The sequence below is a fragment of the Sus scrofa genome, chromosome 14, assembly GCF_054392235.1.
Source record: "Sus scrofa isolate SSC_HxYL_T2T_F1_AM1 chromosome 14, Sscrofa_HxYL_maternal_Yorkshire_Landrace_v2.0, whole genome shotgun sequence".
In the NCBI taxonomy this organism is placed as follows: Eukaryota; Metazoa; Chordata; class Mammalia; order Artiodactyla; family Suidae; genus Sus; species Sus scrofa.
The window spans coordinates 45,621,047-45,638,632 of record NC_139396.1 but is presented as its reverse complement, the minus strand read 5'-3'; the positions used below and the strand labels follow the sequence as shown (position 1 = coordinate 45,638,632).

At 48.4% G+C, this 17,586-nt stretch overlaps 1 protein-coding gene across 17 annotated transcripts in view; it reads right to left on the bottom strand.

Annotated features, from left to right (window-relative positions):
* RIMBP2 (RIMS binding protein 2) overlaps positions 1-17,586 on the bottom strand; it is a 339,454-nt gene that overhangs the window by 278,383 nt on the left and 43,485 nt on the right. For 12 of the 17 annotated variants that reach the window (XR_014825816.1, XM_084993471.1, XM_021074268.2 and 9 more), the window contains exon 1: positions 9,913-9,970. The exons of 4 other annotated variants lie outside the window; for them this stretch is intronic. The gene's annotated coding sequence lies outside the window, so the exon portion shown is untranslated. Of the gene's footprint in view, positions 1-9,912; positions 9,971-17,586 lie in introns of those variants that run through there. One more of the 17 variants, XM_021074270.2, reaches the window with a different exon arrangement.

Genomic DNA, 17,586 nt, shown 5'->3' with positions numbered 1-17,586 from the left:
GCTAAAAGCTGCAAAGTATTTACAACATTGCTTGGCACACAGTAAAAGCTGAATGCCATTGTCAGCTGTTACAGCATTAGTTATTATTATTGCTATCGCCATTATTATTATTCAGCGGTGGCATTAAATAACATCAATTCATCATCTGTTCTCTTCCAAGAGTTCCTCCAGCCAGAAGTCTCAATCAGGGGCTAGAATACCTTTCATATCTTCCTAATGCTCACCAACCTTCCTATAGATCAAAAGGGGGCGGACCTTGCTTGACCTGAGCCCTGGCAGGCAGGTGTGGCTGCCTAGAAGTGATTAACCTTTTTTTTTTTCTCTTTTTTTTTTACGGTCATACCCTCGGCATATGGAAGTTCCCAGGGTAGACGTGAATCGGAGCCGTAGCTGCCAGCCTACACCACAGCCACAGCAACGCAGGATCCAAGCCACATCTGTGACCTATACCATAGCTCACAGCAACGCTGGATCCTTAACCCACTGAATGAGGCCAGGGGTCCAACACGCATCCTCACGGATACTAGTTGGGTTCTTAACCTGCTGAGCCACAATGGGAACTCTATGATTATCCTTCTTTTATCTTCACTATTTCCATTTTTAGGCAGACTTCATCTAAGATGCTAGAAAGAGTTATTTTATGGTAATCACGTAAAATTGTATTTGTTTCTTGTTAGTCTCCATAAATGCCCCTCAAAAGGAACATGAGTCCACTGAAAACAGATATTAAGTCAGTAAATAGCACAGGCTTCGACAGCTGGGGCGAAAAGAAATGAGGAAGCTGGCCTTATAGAGGAGGTGAATTCCCCTCCTCCCAGCCCCCACACCACCCCCCGCCCGCTCAAAAGATGGCAGAGAAAGCAAACCATCATGATCACTCACATCACAGAGCATGAGGCAGAGAGAAGATGCTGAGGTTGGGAAACGCTGGCGTCAGATTAATATCCCCACTTTGGAATCATGGAGACCATTGCAAAGCAAGGACCAGAACTCAGGACTCCCAAGGCAGTTGTTCTGTGCTTCCCAGTCTGTGTTTACTTCTGGCAGAAAGAAGCAATGTTTCCCCCACTTGTTTTTCCCAAGATTGGGAGCCATAGAACCATTCTGGGGTGGGGTGGTGGAGGTGGCCGGGAGCGACACAGCTGTCCTCTCAGCCAAGCACACAAGCGCACCCATTAACCCACGTGGGCAGCCCTGTTTCTGATGTGCTCCTTGCTGATGAAAAATCAATGACAGGCATTGGCGGCCTGATCCACTGTGCTCGTGGCTCCTGGTGGTTTCTCCCTCTCCTTTTCTTCCATGCTCCTGGAGCACGCTGTACAGGGCAGAAGGAAAGAGCCTCAGGCCACCCCAGCCTGAAGAAATGTCCTGTCTTCCCAGACAGCAGCAGGGCAGGGCTCCCCTAGCAGACAAAGGGGACCTGAGGCCCAGCCCATCACAGCTCATCCACCCAGGGAAGGGCCACGCGGAGATCACTCTGTGCAAAAGTCCTTCCCCTGCCCCCTCCCGACACAGTTTAGGCAGCTCTGCTAGTAAGGAAGGAAAAATAAAGAAAGGGCAGAAGCACCTATTTTAAAAAATCAAGGCTGCGGTGCCCAGGAGACGAAAGTCAAAACAAACTTCAAAGAACCAGTGCCATCTGCACCTTTGCCCAGGGCTGCTGAGACAGATCAGAACTGGGGAGCCCCCACATCAAGCCTGAATTTGACCTGAACTAAGTGTGGGGGGCACAGAGTGCCAGGGCCGGGGGGTTGGGCCCAGGCTTTAATTCAGTTTTGCCCAGGTTAACACAGCAGCAGGCATTTCACAAAAGTGCCACACAGGAGCCCAGCTTCATCTCCACGTGGCTATTTCTGCAGATCACCCGTCACAAAGACGTAACGTGTCTGCTTAAACATTCAAGTCTTTGAGAGCAGGGAAAATGTGACTTTTTTTTTTTTTTTCATTTTAGGTCCGTACATATGGAAGTTCCCAGGCTAGGGATGGAATAGGAGCTTCAGCTGCCAGCCACAGCCACAGCCACAGCAACACCGGATACCCACCACATCTGTGACCTACACTGCAGCTTGTGCAATGCCAGATCCTTAACACACTAAGGGAGGCCAAGTATCAAACCCTCATCCTCATGGAGACTGTGTGGTTCTTAACCCACTGAGCCACAATGGGAACTCCCAGAATGTGACATTTTAATACTGTGCTGGGTGAGGGCACCCTTGATAGCAGGGAAGGGCTATGCAGGTGCTCAGCTCTGCTATCAGTCAGCTGAGCAGAAGCAAAGCTTTCAGGGACGACACCCTACCCTCCCCAGACCTGGTACAGGGCATGTAGGGTGAAGGTCCCCATTAAACTGTCAGATGGGATACTATCCCATTGATGTTTGCTACTAATTCTATTGTCATTTTAATGCCTGGTCTGTTTAGAATTCAAGAATCACAGAAGTGATAAACTAGCTAGCATTTACCGAGCCCTTACTATAAGCCGGGCCCTCTTCCAAATGTTTCGAATTATTGAACTCTTCTAATCATCAGAACACCCCATCTGAATGAGAATAACAGTAATAGCTAATATTTATTGAGTGCTTACTGTGTACTGAGCACTTTTCCTGCATGAGCTCCATCCTTTGAGGAGAAGATAGATACTATGATTCTCCCCTTTTGCAGCTGAGGAAATGAGGCACAGAGAGGTTACGAAACATACCCGTGGTCACACAGCCAGAAAATCACAGAGCCCCCATCAGAACTAGCCAGACTGTCTTCAAGACTCTCACCAAGGCCAGTGCCACCTACTGAAGTTCATGTCCCAGTCCCATTTGCAGAGCTAACTCTTCTTGCAGGTGCCTCCAGTAGGCAGTAAGGGCAGGGACAGGTCAGCATGAAGTGGGAGATTTAACTAAGAGACATAACCCCCCTCGTCTGAAAAAGCAGCTGGAAGCCTTTTCAGTTGTGCTATCCTCATACCATCCTTCTCATAATTATGTAGCAACTTCATGCCCTATGTCCAAGCCAGCAGCCCTGATAATGGTGATCCAAGCACTGCTTACCAGTTTTGCTTCGGTAACCTTGCTTGCTCAGTTTCTTTGGCAGGAAAACTGTCTGCTCCGGGAAGCGGGAGGTCCTGGCTGCTTACATGGGAAAAATAAGACCCTGTGTGGTATAAAAGTTGCTAAGAACAAAGACCTGGTGCTCAGACTCTGGAAGTGACTCCTCTGAGCCCGCACTGGTGCTGAATAAATCTTGCTTTTCCGCATCTCGGAGTGCCATTTGTCTCCTTACGCTGCCACAGTTTCTGCAGTTTCTGCAACAAGCACACTCCTCAGTGGCAGTGTTTCCAGGTGGTTAGGCAACGAGTGCTACCCCAAGGGCCATCTTGGGGTTAACCTTGACTGCTCCCCTCACTGGAGCATGAGTTTGGGCAAGTAACCTCCCTTCCCTGGTCTCGGTCCCCATTTGTAAGAAGCAAAGAATGAGAGGTCCTGCCTTAGACAGGTGGCTATTGTTAGTGCTACTGTTATGACCCAATTCCAGACAGACTAATCATTAATGGAACCATGAATCAATAATGGATCATCGCTCATCACCAATGGAATTGTGCAGAAAACACCAACAGTCCCCAGCATGGCAGGTCCATACTCTGACACAGTGATGGAGGCCTTCTCCCCATATCTCCTGCCTCCCAGGAGATTAGAAAGGAATATTCTGGACGAGTTCTACCTAGGCTCAACTCTCCTAGCAGAGCTGACCCCCGGCCAGCTGTCCCTTCCTCCCCCACCCCACAGAAGAGAAATTCACAGTGAACTCCTGAAATGATAGAGAAAACTGAATTTCTCCTGTGATGAGGGTAATTTCCCTGCTCCTGAGAAAAAGCAGATAGGGAAAACAAGCTGAGTTAGAGTCCAGGAAGCAACCTGGGGTGTCACAGCCGCCCACATCACACATAACCTTGGGACGCACGCACTGACTACATCAGTGTGCTCACTTCACTCACATCGCCAAACCCGATCACGCCATCCAAACACCCCGGTCTCCAGGGGATGCTGGGATGGGTGGGAGGTGGTCAAGGGAGGCGCTCACACCTGGACAGTCCATGCCCCTTCTGAATAGTGACCACCTCGATGAAGGCCAAAGGAAGCAGTGGAGGACAGAGAGAGACTGCTGCCCCATGAGGAAAGAGGAAGACAGAGGTTTCCTGCGAGGGGTGGGGGTCGGGGGTATGGCTGCAGAGACCCAGAACAGAACAGACTAGCTCCTCCAGCCTGAAGGCACCTTGCAGTCCCCAGAGCTTTTGAGACATATCTGTGTTCAAGGCCCACTCAAGCTTCTTAGAGCAGGTGCCCTGGAATGGGGGCGTGGGCGTCAGTATTTTTTTTTTCTTTCCATATGCACTGGTGGCATATGGAAGTTCCCAGGGCAGGGGTTGAATTGGAGCTGCAGCTGCCAGCCTACAGCAATGCCAGATCTGAGATGCATCTGCAGCCTATACCACCAGATCCTTAACCCACTGAGCGAGGCCAGGGAATGAACCCACATCCTCATGAATACTATTTTGGTTCATTACTGCTGAGCCACAATGGGAACTCCTGCATCTGTATTTTTAAAACAGATTTACTGAGACAGAATGCACATAGCATCCAACTCATCCATTTATAGTGTACAATTCAGTAGTTTTCAGTACCTTCCCAGATACATGTAATCATCACCAGTCAATTTTAGGACGTCAATTTGAGAACATTTTCAGCCATTTGAGAATGTTTCCTCAAAAAACTAAAAATAGAACTATCATATGACCCAGCAATTCCACTCCTGGGTATCTATCTGAAAAAAAAACACAAAAAAAACACAAATTTGAAAAGATACATGCAACCCAATGTTCAGAGCAGAGTTATTTACAACAGCCAAGCTATGGAAGCAACCTAAGTGTCCATCAACAGAGGAATGGATAAACAATATGTGTATATATATGCAATGGAATATTATTCAGCCATAATAAAGAATAAAATAATGCCATTTGCAGCAACATGGTTGGATATAGAGATGATCCTATTAAGTGAAGTAAGTCAGAAAAAGAAAGACAAAAAACATATGATATCACTTATATGCAGAATCTAAAAAAAATACAACCTGGTGAATAAAAACATAAAAGGAAAAACATTCCCTGACATCAACTTCATGAATATTTTCTCAGGTCATTCTCCCAAGGCAACAGAAATAAGAGCAAAAATAAACCAATGGGACCTAATCAAACTGAAAAGCTTTCGCACAGCAAAGGAAACCAAAAAGAAAACAAAAAGACAACTTACAGAATGGAAGAAAATAGTTTCAAACAATGCAACGGACAAGGGATTAATCTCTAGGATATACAAGCAATTTATACAACGCAACCTCAAAAAAGCCAACCACCCAATTAAAAAATGGGCAAAAGACCTGAATAGATCATTCTCCATGGAAGATATACAGATGGCCAACGAACACATGAAAAATGCTCAACATCCCTGATTATTAGAAAAATGCAAATCAAAACTACCATGAGATACCACCTCACACCAGTAAGAATGGCCATCATTAATAAGCCCACAAATAACAAGTGCTGGAGGGGTCGTAGAGTTGGTGGGAATGTAAGCTGGTAGAGCCACTATGGAGAACAGTATGGAGATACCTTAGAAATCTATACATAGAACAACCATATGACCCAGCAATCCCACTCTTAGATATATCTGGACAAAACTTTCCTTAAAAAAGACACATGCCCCCGCACATTCATTGCAGCACTATTTACAATAACCAAGACATTTAAACAACCCAAATGTCCATCAACAGACCATTGGATTAGGAAGATGTGGTACATATACACAATGGAATACTACTCAGCCATAAAAAAAGAACAACATAATGCCATTTGCAGCAACATGGATGGAACTATGTTGACAAATACTATATGATATCACTTATAACTAGAATCTAATATAGAGCACAAATGAACATTTCCACAGAAAAGAAAATCATGGACTTGGAGAATAGACTTGTGGCTGCCCAGGGGGAGAGGGAGGGAGTGGGAGGGATCGGGATCTTGGGGTTAATGGATGCAAACTATTGCTCTTAGAATGGATTTACAATGAGATCCTGCTGTGTAGTATTGAGAACTATGTCTAGATACTTATATCACAACACAACAATGGGAGGAAAAAGTATGTATACATGTATATGTAACTTGGTCCCCATGCCGTACAGTGGAAAAATTAAAAAAATTTAAAAAACATAAAAGGAGCAAGCCCACAGATATAGAGAACAAACTATTGGTTACCAGTGGGGAAAGGGAACAAGAGAGGGGCAATGTAAGGGTAGGGGACCAGAAAAGAAGGATTATTATCCTTCTTTTATTATCCATGCTACCACCCACAGATGGGTGGCATCTTGAAGATCCTGCTCCCAAATATCTTCAGGGAGAAATGAAGCTACAGTGGCTAGGGAAAAAAAAAAATGCAAAAATTTAGAAAGTCGCACAGTGTTAAGCATTGGCAAGGACATAGAGAAAGAGGACCCACCCTGAAGAGCAACCTGGAAGGACTTGCTGGAATGGAGCAGACACACCCCTTCTGCCCCAGCGAGCCACTTCTGAGATGCACCTGGAAGGATGCTCATGCGGGACCCAAAGGCGCATGTGTGAAGATTCAGCCACAGCATCGTCTATGTAGCAGGGCTCTGGAGCCTGCCTGATGCCCTCAACCAGGGGACCGGCAAGCAGAACATGGTCCATGAGCTCTACAGGCTATTACCCAGCGGGCAGAGGTAACTTACTAAAAGTATGCACAGCAGCACAGGTGGACTATAAGTGACAGGGCTGCATGAGAGAAGCAGGAAACAGAACAAGGTCTAGAGCACAGTGGGATTTAAGCTCATCAGGCTGCCTCTGAACGTAGAAACACTAATCTTTACCAGAGATGCAAATTCAGGGTTATTCATCAAGCATGTTGAAGGGACTGCCCTTGATAGAGAAGGCAAAGGCGGTGGGGACTGGGATGAAAGGAAAGTGACAGGAAAAGAGGCAAGGGTGAGAGAGAGAGAGACAGAGAGAGAGAGGAGAGGGAGGGAGAAGGGAAAGAGGGACCCATAATGACAGCATGGTAGGGTTTGAGGAGCATGATTAATGCAACCCTTTGTACCCTAGGTGGGCCTGCTCCCAAGTGTGAAGATGACCTCAGCGCAGAGCCTTAACAAAGGGGCAGAAGCAAAGAGAAGTTGGGGAAACACTGTTCACAGAATAGGACAATCTCATTCAAAAGGAACCAGAGGAACGAACAGAGTTTTCCAGAAGTTACTGTCAGCCACTCCAGCTCATGCAGGACAGACCAGTACAGCAGGGGCATCTTTCATCAGAACCACACAGGTGCCAGCCTTCCAGCTACATGGGAAAGGCTCAGGAATTCAGCAGTAAAATCCTCCACTCCCAGGAGCAGTGGCTCCAGTGATCTGACATTTTTGACCCTAGACCTCCCCCAGAGGGGCAAGGACACTGCTGGACTCACACAGCTTGGAGCCCCTCAACCAAAGTCAAGAGCACGGAGATGCCTCCCACGGATGCTGAACTGCCCTAGCCCAGAGGTTCACAAAGGGGGGTCCCTGAACCAGCAGCATGGGCACAGGGCATGGAGAACCCTACTCGGCTCAGGCTGTTCCCACCACTAATTAAAACTTCAAACTTCCTTCCAAAAACACAAAGGAAGGAGGCTTTGCAGGAGAAGCTCCAGAAAGAGCCTCCCTCCTCGGTCCCCTCCTCCTGCCCTTTAAGCACAGGCTGTTCTCTCCCAAACGCCAAGCAGGCACAGAGCACAAGAAACCAGACTGGGAGTCACAATGGAAAGAATCAGCTGAATCGGTTGGCTGCCTTTTTGTTTAATTGCTAGTTTTCAGCCCGGTCTGCACAGGGCCTCACCTGCAGAAGCTTTCATCCTCCTCCCCTCTCCCCCAGCCCGGGGTTCAGATGTGCCCGGGATGTTTGCAGGCTTGGTCTGGGGGAAGCCGGACACAGACCCACCGTCCCAGTATCTCCCCCCTGGGCATGCTGCTAACGCCACAGTTTCCCTGACCCAGTTTGTCATCTTCTCAGAAGGGAGGGTGGTAAATATCAGCTGCCAGCCACTTCCCTGAAATAACCTCAAAATGCTTTGCTCTGTGTCCTGGGTACAGTGCCATATGGCCAGCCGAGCCGCCCTAGACCCTGGGGCACAGCCGAGTCACCCCACACTGCAAATGGGGCTGCCTGCCTGCCTGCCTCCCACACCACTGCCCTGCCAGAGACACAAGCCCAGGTGCTACCCCACCATCCGGCCCTCAGGCTTCAAATTCACAGGAGCCCCAAAGCCCCAAATATCAGGGACCAGCACTTGGGGCTGGGACAGAGGCAAATTCCGGGAGCTTCCAAGGCAGGGCTGGGAGAAAGCAGAGGGGCCAGGGCATCTGGAGGTGGGAAGTGGCTATTTCCAGAGGATGAATGCCCCCCAGGACTGTTTTTCCTGCACACAGGGTGAGTTAAAAGTGTTTCCTTCCTTGGCACCTGGTTCTCTGCTGGTTCAGAAACTGGATGGGAGGAGAGGTGGTCCACACCCCCCCCATACACACAGGGGTTCACAAACCATGACAACCTGCCTCTCTCCATCCCATCTTCCATTTTCAATGCCAGCCCGCTCTTTCTTCTTCCTCGGCCTCTGGGACATTTTCCATCCCTTAATGAGGCAGGGTCTCTCTAGAGAAAGGAGGTGGTACAAGGAGAGATGGCGGCCCCTTTCCCCAGGGCCCTCCCCTCCTTGCTCACCCACCATCCCCAGAACCTGGGGGGAGGCAGACCCGCCCAAAGGTCTGGAGATCCCTGTCCCTCCTCCGGTGCCTGAAGGACCCTCCAGAGACCCCGCTTCCCTGGACCGAATGACCCAGTGGCAAGCCACATCAGTCAGCCCTCAGCCAGCTGGGGACAGCTCCCTGGGAACAGGAAACAAATCTGCCTCTACAAAGGCCTCAGCTTCAAGAGAACAAGCCACACCCTCACCCCTAAGCCCAACTTCCCTCCGGGGCAGGTCGCCCTCTAAACAAGCCCTGAATCTCCAGGTAAGAGAGTCTGCCCCAGCCTATGACAGCCTGCCCTGAGCACCCACACCCACACCCACACAGGCGTGTACACCTCCAAGCACGCGCGCGCATGCACACGCGCGCACACACACACACACACACACTCTGCCGGGAACATCTGTTTTGTCAAACAAATCATTCAAGTCAATCTATGAGACGTGAATTGACAGATTCCTAACGTGCAGGTTCCTCGCTCCACGCATTTCAAATCAGAGCCGAGCTGCAGATGACACGACCAACTCTTATTTTTCTTCGCCCATATCCCCTCCTCTACTCCAGCCGGGGGCCCCAGGAAGACCTCTTCCAGGACCCCCGAGAGGCTGAGATGTGAAACAATCCAAGATCACATTCCCCGGGGTTAGAAAGGCTTGGGCTTGTGTGACGACAAACTTCGCCGGAGGGGCTTTTCTGCAAAGCTGGGATGGGAGGGGTCTCAGGAACCCCACACTTTCAGAGGACCTTCAGCCGTGCCCTGTGGGGCAGGGGAGAGGGCGGGCTGAATCCAAGGGGACCAAGCAGCAAAATCCCACATCAGGAAGAATCATCTGGAACCGGTCCCCTCTCCCTGCCGCTCTCCTGCACCCGGCATCCATGGCAGCCTCGCCAGCTCCGCCAGCCGGGCGGCTGCCTAGACCCTAAGCTAAAGGGCATTCTCAAACCGCTGGAAAATAAACTTTGTCAGGGCGCAGAGTTTCCGGCTATCACCCAGCGATCCTGCTGCTGCAGCTCAAGGTGCCTGCGGAGAGGTGAAGGGAGAAGCTATTTTTAGGAGAAAAATAAATAAATCTCAGCCTACCTTAGAAGCAGCAGTGCCAAGACCGGCAGGTTCACCGCGGACACAGCTGCAGTCTGCTGTGTCAGATTACAAACTGGGGGCCGGAGGGAGGGAGCAGGGAGGGAGGAGAGAGGGGGAGGGGGGAAGAGGGGAGAGAGAGAGAGAAGGAGAGCGAGGAAGGGAGGGGGAGAAAGGGCATCGATGTGTTGGCACTGTCTGGATTCAGCTAGAAATGATTCATTAGTTTTCTGCAGGCAGGCAACTAGGCAGAGAGAGAGAGGGAGAGAGGAAGAATGATCCGCCATGCAGCAGTACCCAGAGCCTATGAAACGTCAGTGTTTAAACACACATGCACGCGCGCGCACGCACACACACACACACACACACACACACACACACACCCCACATGGCAAGATGGCTCTCCCCTCCCTGCCGGTGTCTTTTTCACTGAGCTGTGGCCAAAAGCTGGGACAGAAATGGAGGCAGAACAGCTCTTAGCCAAGCAGGGCTTGGGGTCGGGTGGGTGTCTGTCCCTCGGTGGAATAACAGCTCGCGATCTCCCCTGCTGGCAGCCAGGGGCCTCCTGCAACCCACCGCTGCCAAGTGGAGGAGGGACCTGCCCTCTGGTGCCCCACGAAGCTAAGAAACTCCAGTGCTGCCAGGAATTAAGTGATTATGTGCACCAACCCAAGCTGCTCGGGTCTATGCCCTGTAGTCTGGCTCTCTGGCTCCCTCAAGCCTCCAGAATTCAAAGCAAAGTACATATTTGTCCTCCTCGTCCTCCCAGAAGTTCACATTGTTGCACAGAGGTACCAGCTACATAGCAACATGGCAGAGAAAGTGACAAACTAGGAAACGGTGCGTAGATTTACACACACACACACAAGCATTCGAGAACACTCATGCACACACATGCAGTTTGTTCTCTGGGGTGAAAACACCATCCCATGTGATTTAAAGATGCTAAATAATTTAGCTTGTGGTCACTTTGTTGTACAGCAGAAATTGACAGAACACTGTAAATCAACTATAATCAAAAAAAAATTTTTTTAATTTAGCTCATGCAAGGAAAGCCCTGGTATTGGATCCCACGAACACCATTTGTGGCTCTGAGGGGTCCCAGTGCCACCTGCCTGGACAGGGACCCCTGGGCTAGAAGGCAGGCACACACCAGCTGCAGGACCTTGGTTCGAAAAGATAAGACTCTCTCGAGATGCTTTCTGTTGCTTCTGCAATTAACAGCCTTACCAAAAGGGTAAAACCCAACAAACCCTTCACCATGGTAGTTGGGTTATTTGTCTTGCATGCACCACCATGATCTAAAAGCTAACCGGCCAGAGAGAAACTTCTGCCCCAGACAAACTCCTGCCCCAGACAACTTCTGCGTCTCCATGGTAGGTGGGTGGAGCCAAAGTTTTCCTCATCAGAACCAACGCTTGCTTCCTGGGGATAGAAATGGTCTGAATTTGCCCTGCAAGGCAGAAGGCTTCTTCCAGCCCTGGGTTTGCTAGTCCCAGTCTCTTTCCATTGGAACCAAGAGCCCTGTGCCTATTGAAGGAGGAGGGGGCGGACCACCCCCACCATTTCCCTTTTCGCTTTGCGGAATGAGCTCTCGGGTCCCCATCACTATAACCAGGGAGGAGAGAGGAGGCAAACACTGTACATGCGTGTTCACGGCTGCACTACTCACAATAGCCAACAAGGGTAGACAACCCAATGCCCACTGATGGACGGATGGATCCACAGAACACCGTCAGCCTGCAGTGGAATACGATGGCAGCCATCAAAGAGAGGGAAGCACTCACACAGGCTACAATGTGAATGGCCCTTGAAAACACAATGCTAAAGGCAAGAGGCCCGATGCAGGAGACCACACGTCCTATGAGTTTACGTATATGAAATGTGCATACCAGGCAAAGCCATAGAGACAGAAAGGAAATGAGTGGTATGAGTGCCAGGGGCTGGGAAGGGGAGGCCTGGGGAGGGACAGCCAGTGGGGGCGGGGCTTCCTTTGGGGACAAAGAGAACATTTCGGAATTAGACAGAGGTGGTGCTTGCCCAATACTGTGAAGGCACTAAATGCCACTGAACTAGTCACTTTACAATGGTTAATTTTATCTTATGTGACCCTCATCCTAATTTTTTTTTTAAAGACTGTGGGGAAAGCGTACAAATTGGGAGTCATGCTGGCCAAGGTCTAAATCCTGACCCTGTGCAACCTTGAGTAGATCAGCCTATTCCCTCAGCTACCAAGGTACTGTGTCTGCTTCTGAGAGTACATCTACCTTGTGGGGCTCTTGTGGGAGACAAAGAGCATAGTTGATGGAAGGAAATACAGCTGCTCCCCCTTTGGAAAGAACTCATTCTTTCTAAGTGAAATAAGTCAGAGAAAGACAAATATTATATGATATCACTTCTCTGTGGAATCTAATTAAAAATGATACAGTTGTTCCCATCATGGCTCAGCAGGTTAAGAACTGGACTAGTATCCATGAGGATGCAAGTTTGATTCCTGGCCTTGCTACATGGGTTAAGGATCCGGCGTTGCTGCAAGCTGCAGCATAGGTCATAAATGTGGCTCAGATCTGGTGTTGCTGTGGCTGTGGTATAGGCCTGTAGCTGCAGCTCTGATTCAACCCCTAGCCTGGGAACATCCATATGTTGTAGGCGTGGCAAGAAAGAAAGAAAAGAAAGGAAGAATGGGAGGGAGGAAGGGAAGAAGGAAGAAAGGAAGGAGAAAAAAGAAATTCATTCTTCAAGAAGGTCGTTCAATGGTATGGAAATGGCTTTCTTCCCCTTTTTTCTCAGCCAAGAGGGAATCGTTTGGAAGCAATCCCCTAGATCATAGAGGCCTACAGTCCAAGGTTCTGAAACAGTTCATCTACAAAAGCATGTCCTTTTAAAATGAGGATTCCTCCCCAGGCCAGGCCAGGGCCACCTGAGCTGGCTGTTTTAAGACTCCAGAATCATTCTCACAGTATTTCGTGTTGCTCTCTCAAGGCTCTCCATATGAGCCCACTTAGTGGACTGGGCAAGCTGAGGCAAGGAGAGGACACTGTCCACATCCAATCAGAAAAGGAAGGCAGAAGGGAGTTCCCTGGTGGCTCATTAGGTTAAGGATTGAGCACTGTCTGCTGTGGCTTGGGTCACCACTGTGGTGCAGGTTCGATCCCTGGCCCAGGAACTTCCATAGGCTGCAGATACAGCCGGGAAAAAAAGAATGAAAGAAAAGGAATTCAGGGATTCCACCTCCATGCGCACTGTTCTAGGTTTGCAAATGCCAGGTGAATTCTGTGCATAAGACACTGGAAGGTGTAACCAAGCAGAGAATTTCCTAGGCATACCCTCGGTAACTCATGACACAGCCCTTCTGCCTCCATGAAGGACAGGACATGATCAAAACAGCAGGAAGGGCAACAACCAGACTAGTATTCATGAGGCCGGGGGTTCGATCCCTGACCTGACTCAGTGGGTTAAGGATCCAGCGTTGCTGCAGCGTTGGCACAGACTGGCAGCTACAGCTCTGATTTGACCTCTAGCCTGGTAACTTGCATATGCTGCAAGTTCAGCCCTAAAAGGATAAAAAAAAAAATAGTGGGGAGGGACCCCCCAGTTCTGGAGAAATGGGATGCCAAGGTCAAGACCAGCTTCCTTGAAGAAATCAAAGAAGCTAACCCCCTTCAATGCTAACCCCTTCAATGCTTGTTACAGGCAACTCAGAAAACAGACCCCACAATTGCATCCTGATGCACTGAGCCTATTAGGCTATTAAGGGGCTGCTCTAAATAAGGCATCATTTGTTTATCTGATCCTGATGCAATGAGTGTTTGCGAGATAACAGAGAAGCACCAGATGCAAAGTTGTGTAATGCCATTCAGAGCCCTCCTGTCGTTAGTACAGAGAGAGAACAGCTGGGCCCTTTCCATCTGGATCAGATCTCTGAGGAAATGCTGAGTGTCGGCTGTAACACGGTTTTCAGGGTTCAGCAATAAAGCAGCAAGATCTACCATCTTCATAGAGCTAAGAATAGGTCCATGCTGGTTCTGAGTATCGGGGTCTCAGCAGACCCTGAACTGCCACAAAGTATGGCAGGCTTTCCACAGGCTAGTTCCAAGGCCAGGGCAAGGTGTGGTCCCCTAAGTCCTTTTCAAGTAGTTTATGGAGAGGATATGATGGTCTACTTGGAAAACCCATGTGAACCAAGAAACTGTTACAAAAAAGGATAGAATGGAATGGAATAAAATAGGACAGAATAGAATTCTACATACATTCCTTAAGAGGATACAATGGTCTATTATTTTTATTCCCAGCAAAAAAAAAAAAATGTATATTATTGCATTTCGTAATATGTAAAAATCAGGAGTTCCCATCATGGCTCAGTGGTAACTAACCCCGACTAGTATCCATGAGGACTTGGGTTCAATCCCTGGACTCTCTCAGTGGGTTAGGGTTCCAGCACCTCCGTGAGGCATAGGTCATAGATGCAGCTCAGATCCCCCCTTGCTGTAGCTGCGGTATAGGCCAGCAGCTGCAGCTCCAATTCGATCCCTCCCCTGGGAATTTCCATATGCCATGGATGTGGCCCTAAAAAGACCAAAAAAAAAAATGTCCATAGTTTGTCTGATAAAACTATCATGAGGGAACATCTCAGTGGGAAAATGCAACTGTCTTAAATGATCACAGTTAAAATAACATACCTGAGTAAACTGTGTGAGCACATTCCTAGGATCCTTTCCAAGTCTTATAAAGGTTTATACAAGTGAGGACCCCAGAAGCTTAAACTTCACTGACGTCATATAAACCTGCCTCTTGACAAGCTAATGACTAAATTCCTTAATATATAAAGAGCTCTTACAGATCAATAAGACAAGTCAATTGAAAAATTGGAAAAGGGTATAAATACACAGTTCAGCACCTGCCAATTAAAAAAAAAATGATGAAGTGTTGCTACAACACAACCTCCAAAACATATTAAGTGAGAAAGAAACAAAGAGTGTGTGTGCATTCTCTAGTTTGCACATAAAAAAGGAATGCTTACATATGCACAGACTGTTTTGGAAAGCATACAATGAAATAGTGGTTGCCTCTTAAGAGATGGACTAGGAACTAAGGGTTTGGGAGTTAAAGCTCTCTCTTACTTTGGCGCAGCATGGATTTTTTTACCAAGTGCAGATACTGCTATTTCTTTTTCACTCAAAGTGCTATTATTTACTAAAACTCATTGACTGTAAACCTAAAAGGGATAAATTTTACTGTATTTAAAATAAAAAACATAGGTGTTTTAAAACATGATTATTAAATATATAATATAGGATATAGTAATATATTATAAATTAAATCTATATAGAGACACGTACACAAGACATGCATCTACATGCACACACACACAGAATATATTGAAAAAAATGACCATTATTTAACATACACTTTACTTTAGGTATTGGATTGAATAGGGATAGTGGTAATGCAAAGTAGTATAAAACTCTAAAATATTTATACTAGATTTGATACCAGTTACTGTTACTATTGGCATCGGGTTTAGCCCATAATCCTATATAAACCTAGTCTGAACACATCCAACACTGCAATAGAGAGGTTAGCAAAAAAGCAGCTAAGACAAAAATGACCCTTGACAATCCATGGGAACAACACTTCCCATGTAATTAATGAAGGTGGGTTTACAGATTAGATTTAATATGCACCCCAGGTGTCTGGTACCATGCAGGGCCCCCTCCAACCAGCCCAGCCTGTGTTGTCAGGAGGCAGCGTCAAGTCATGGGGCTTCCCACAAACACGGCTGCCAGGCCTCCCTGCAGCCACATCATCCCTCTGAGATGGCCTTAGAGCTGCTCACATAATCAGGCTTCTGGCTACAAACCACAGGGCAACTACTCAGGCAGCTTCTGCATGCCTTAGTGAAAATGCTTAGGTAACAGTGCTGTGCACCCCACAAAGGACACCTGAGACCCTTCTGTTGGAGAAACAGGCCCTGAGACAGAGAAAGGGAAGTGGGATGGACACTGCCCTAATCGAGGAAGAATTCCACCCAGATGAAACAGCAACCACTGTTGGGCTATTGTGAGCCGAACACCAAACTAGAGCACTGAGTATTTCCTCGCCCTCAGGATGTATCTAAGGATTGGCCCGGTCTCTGTTTAAATATCTTCACTCAGGACCTCCCTGGTGGTTTAGTGGTTAGGACTCAGTGCTTTCACCGCCTTGGCCCAGGTTCAATTCCTGGTCTGGGAACTGAGATTCCCACATCAAGCTGCTACACGCCAAGGCCAAATTAAAATAAAAATAGAAAGTAAGTGTCTTGGAGTTCCTATTGTGTCTCAGCAGGTTAAGAACCCAACATAATGTCCCTGGCCTTGCTCAGTGGGTTAAGGATCCAGCGATGTGGCTCGGATCCAGTGTCACTGTGGCTGTGGTGTAGGTCTGCAGCTGCAGCTCTGAATCAACCCCTAGCTCAGGAACTTCCATATGCCACAGGTGCGGCCATAAAAAGAAGGGGAAAAAAAAGTAAATGCCTTCATTCAAGCTGTTTACTCCATGGAGGAATTCTCCAGCTCTTCCTGTGCCCACTCAGCTCAGAGCACAGCCCAGCATGAGATCGAGTCCCTGTGGACTCAGGACAGGGAGGCAGACAACGCGCAATACAGAGAGATCTGAACTGTGAGTTGTGATGGGGCCAGGAGGACAGGTGAGGCACGTACGGGGGGGTGGACATAGGTGGGTGGCATGGTCAGGAAGTAAGGGGAAGAGTCTCCAGGTAGGGCACAGCTGGTGGGGAGATGAGAACACACTTGGCTTGAGGGGACCACACAGAGTCCAGGGCCATCAGAGGGACCACAGGATGGGCTGAGGGAGGAGGGGATAAGAGCCAGGTGGTGTGCATTTGACCCCATGTGGCCAGAACTCCTCTTTCTCTGAGTGAGATGCCAGCCACTGGAGGTTCCGAGCATGACCTGATGTCCTCTGCTCTCAGAGGGTCACCCCAAGAGTCCTGGGGTAGGGGGGCCACCCCAGAAGCTGGAAAGTCACACATCCTATTCTCCTCCACTGACTCCGAGATTGGAGTTTAATAATAGCCAAGAAAGAAGCCAACATAGAGAAGATGAATCTGGGAAAGAAGTGGGTTAGATTTAGGGTCAGGGTCAGGATTAGGGTCGGGGTTAGAATTAGGGTCAGGGTCATGGTCAGAGTTAGGGTCAGGATTAGGGTTAGGGTCAGGGTTGGGTTTAGAATTAGGAAGTGACAGGGAGATGAAGGAGGTGACAGGCTGGGAGGCTGGCCATTTTGACAGCATCGCTGCCCAACTCAGCAGAGGAGAAAGGAGTTGCTGAGAACCCATTTGCTGGCACTTCCCTGTTCTCAGCTCCTGTTTTCACATCTGCTCAGTTGTAATGTTTGGGACCCGAGGTCCCGGAGATGCGGTTTCTCTTGTTTTATCTTCCTCCTGCTCAGACTCCCTGTTTTTCTGGAGTGTCTGCGGAGAGTCATTTGCCGTTGCTCCAAATGTTTGTAGAAAGAGTAACTTGATGCCAGACAAATCAAGGCACTGATGACCTCTGGAGGGGACTGGGTTGGGGACGGTTCAGGCTGCCTAGGGCAGTAGCAAACCATTTTGCCTCCTCCTCATTGCCTCAAGTAAAAAAATATTTGAGAATATTCTGCCCAAGAACACACAAGGAG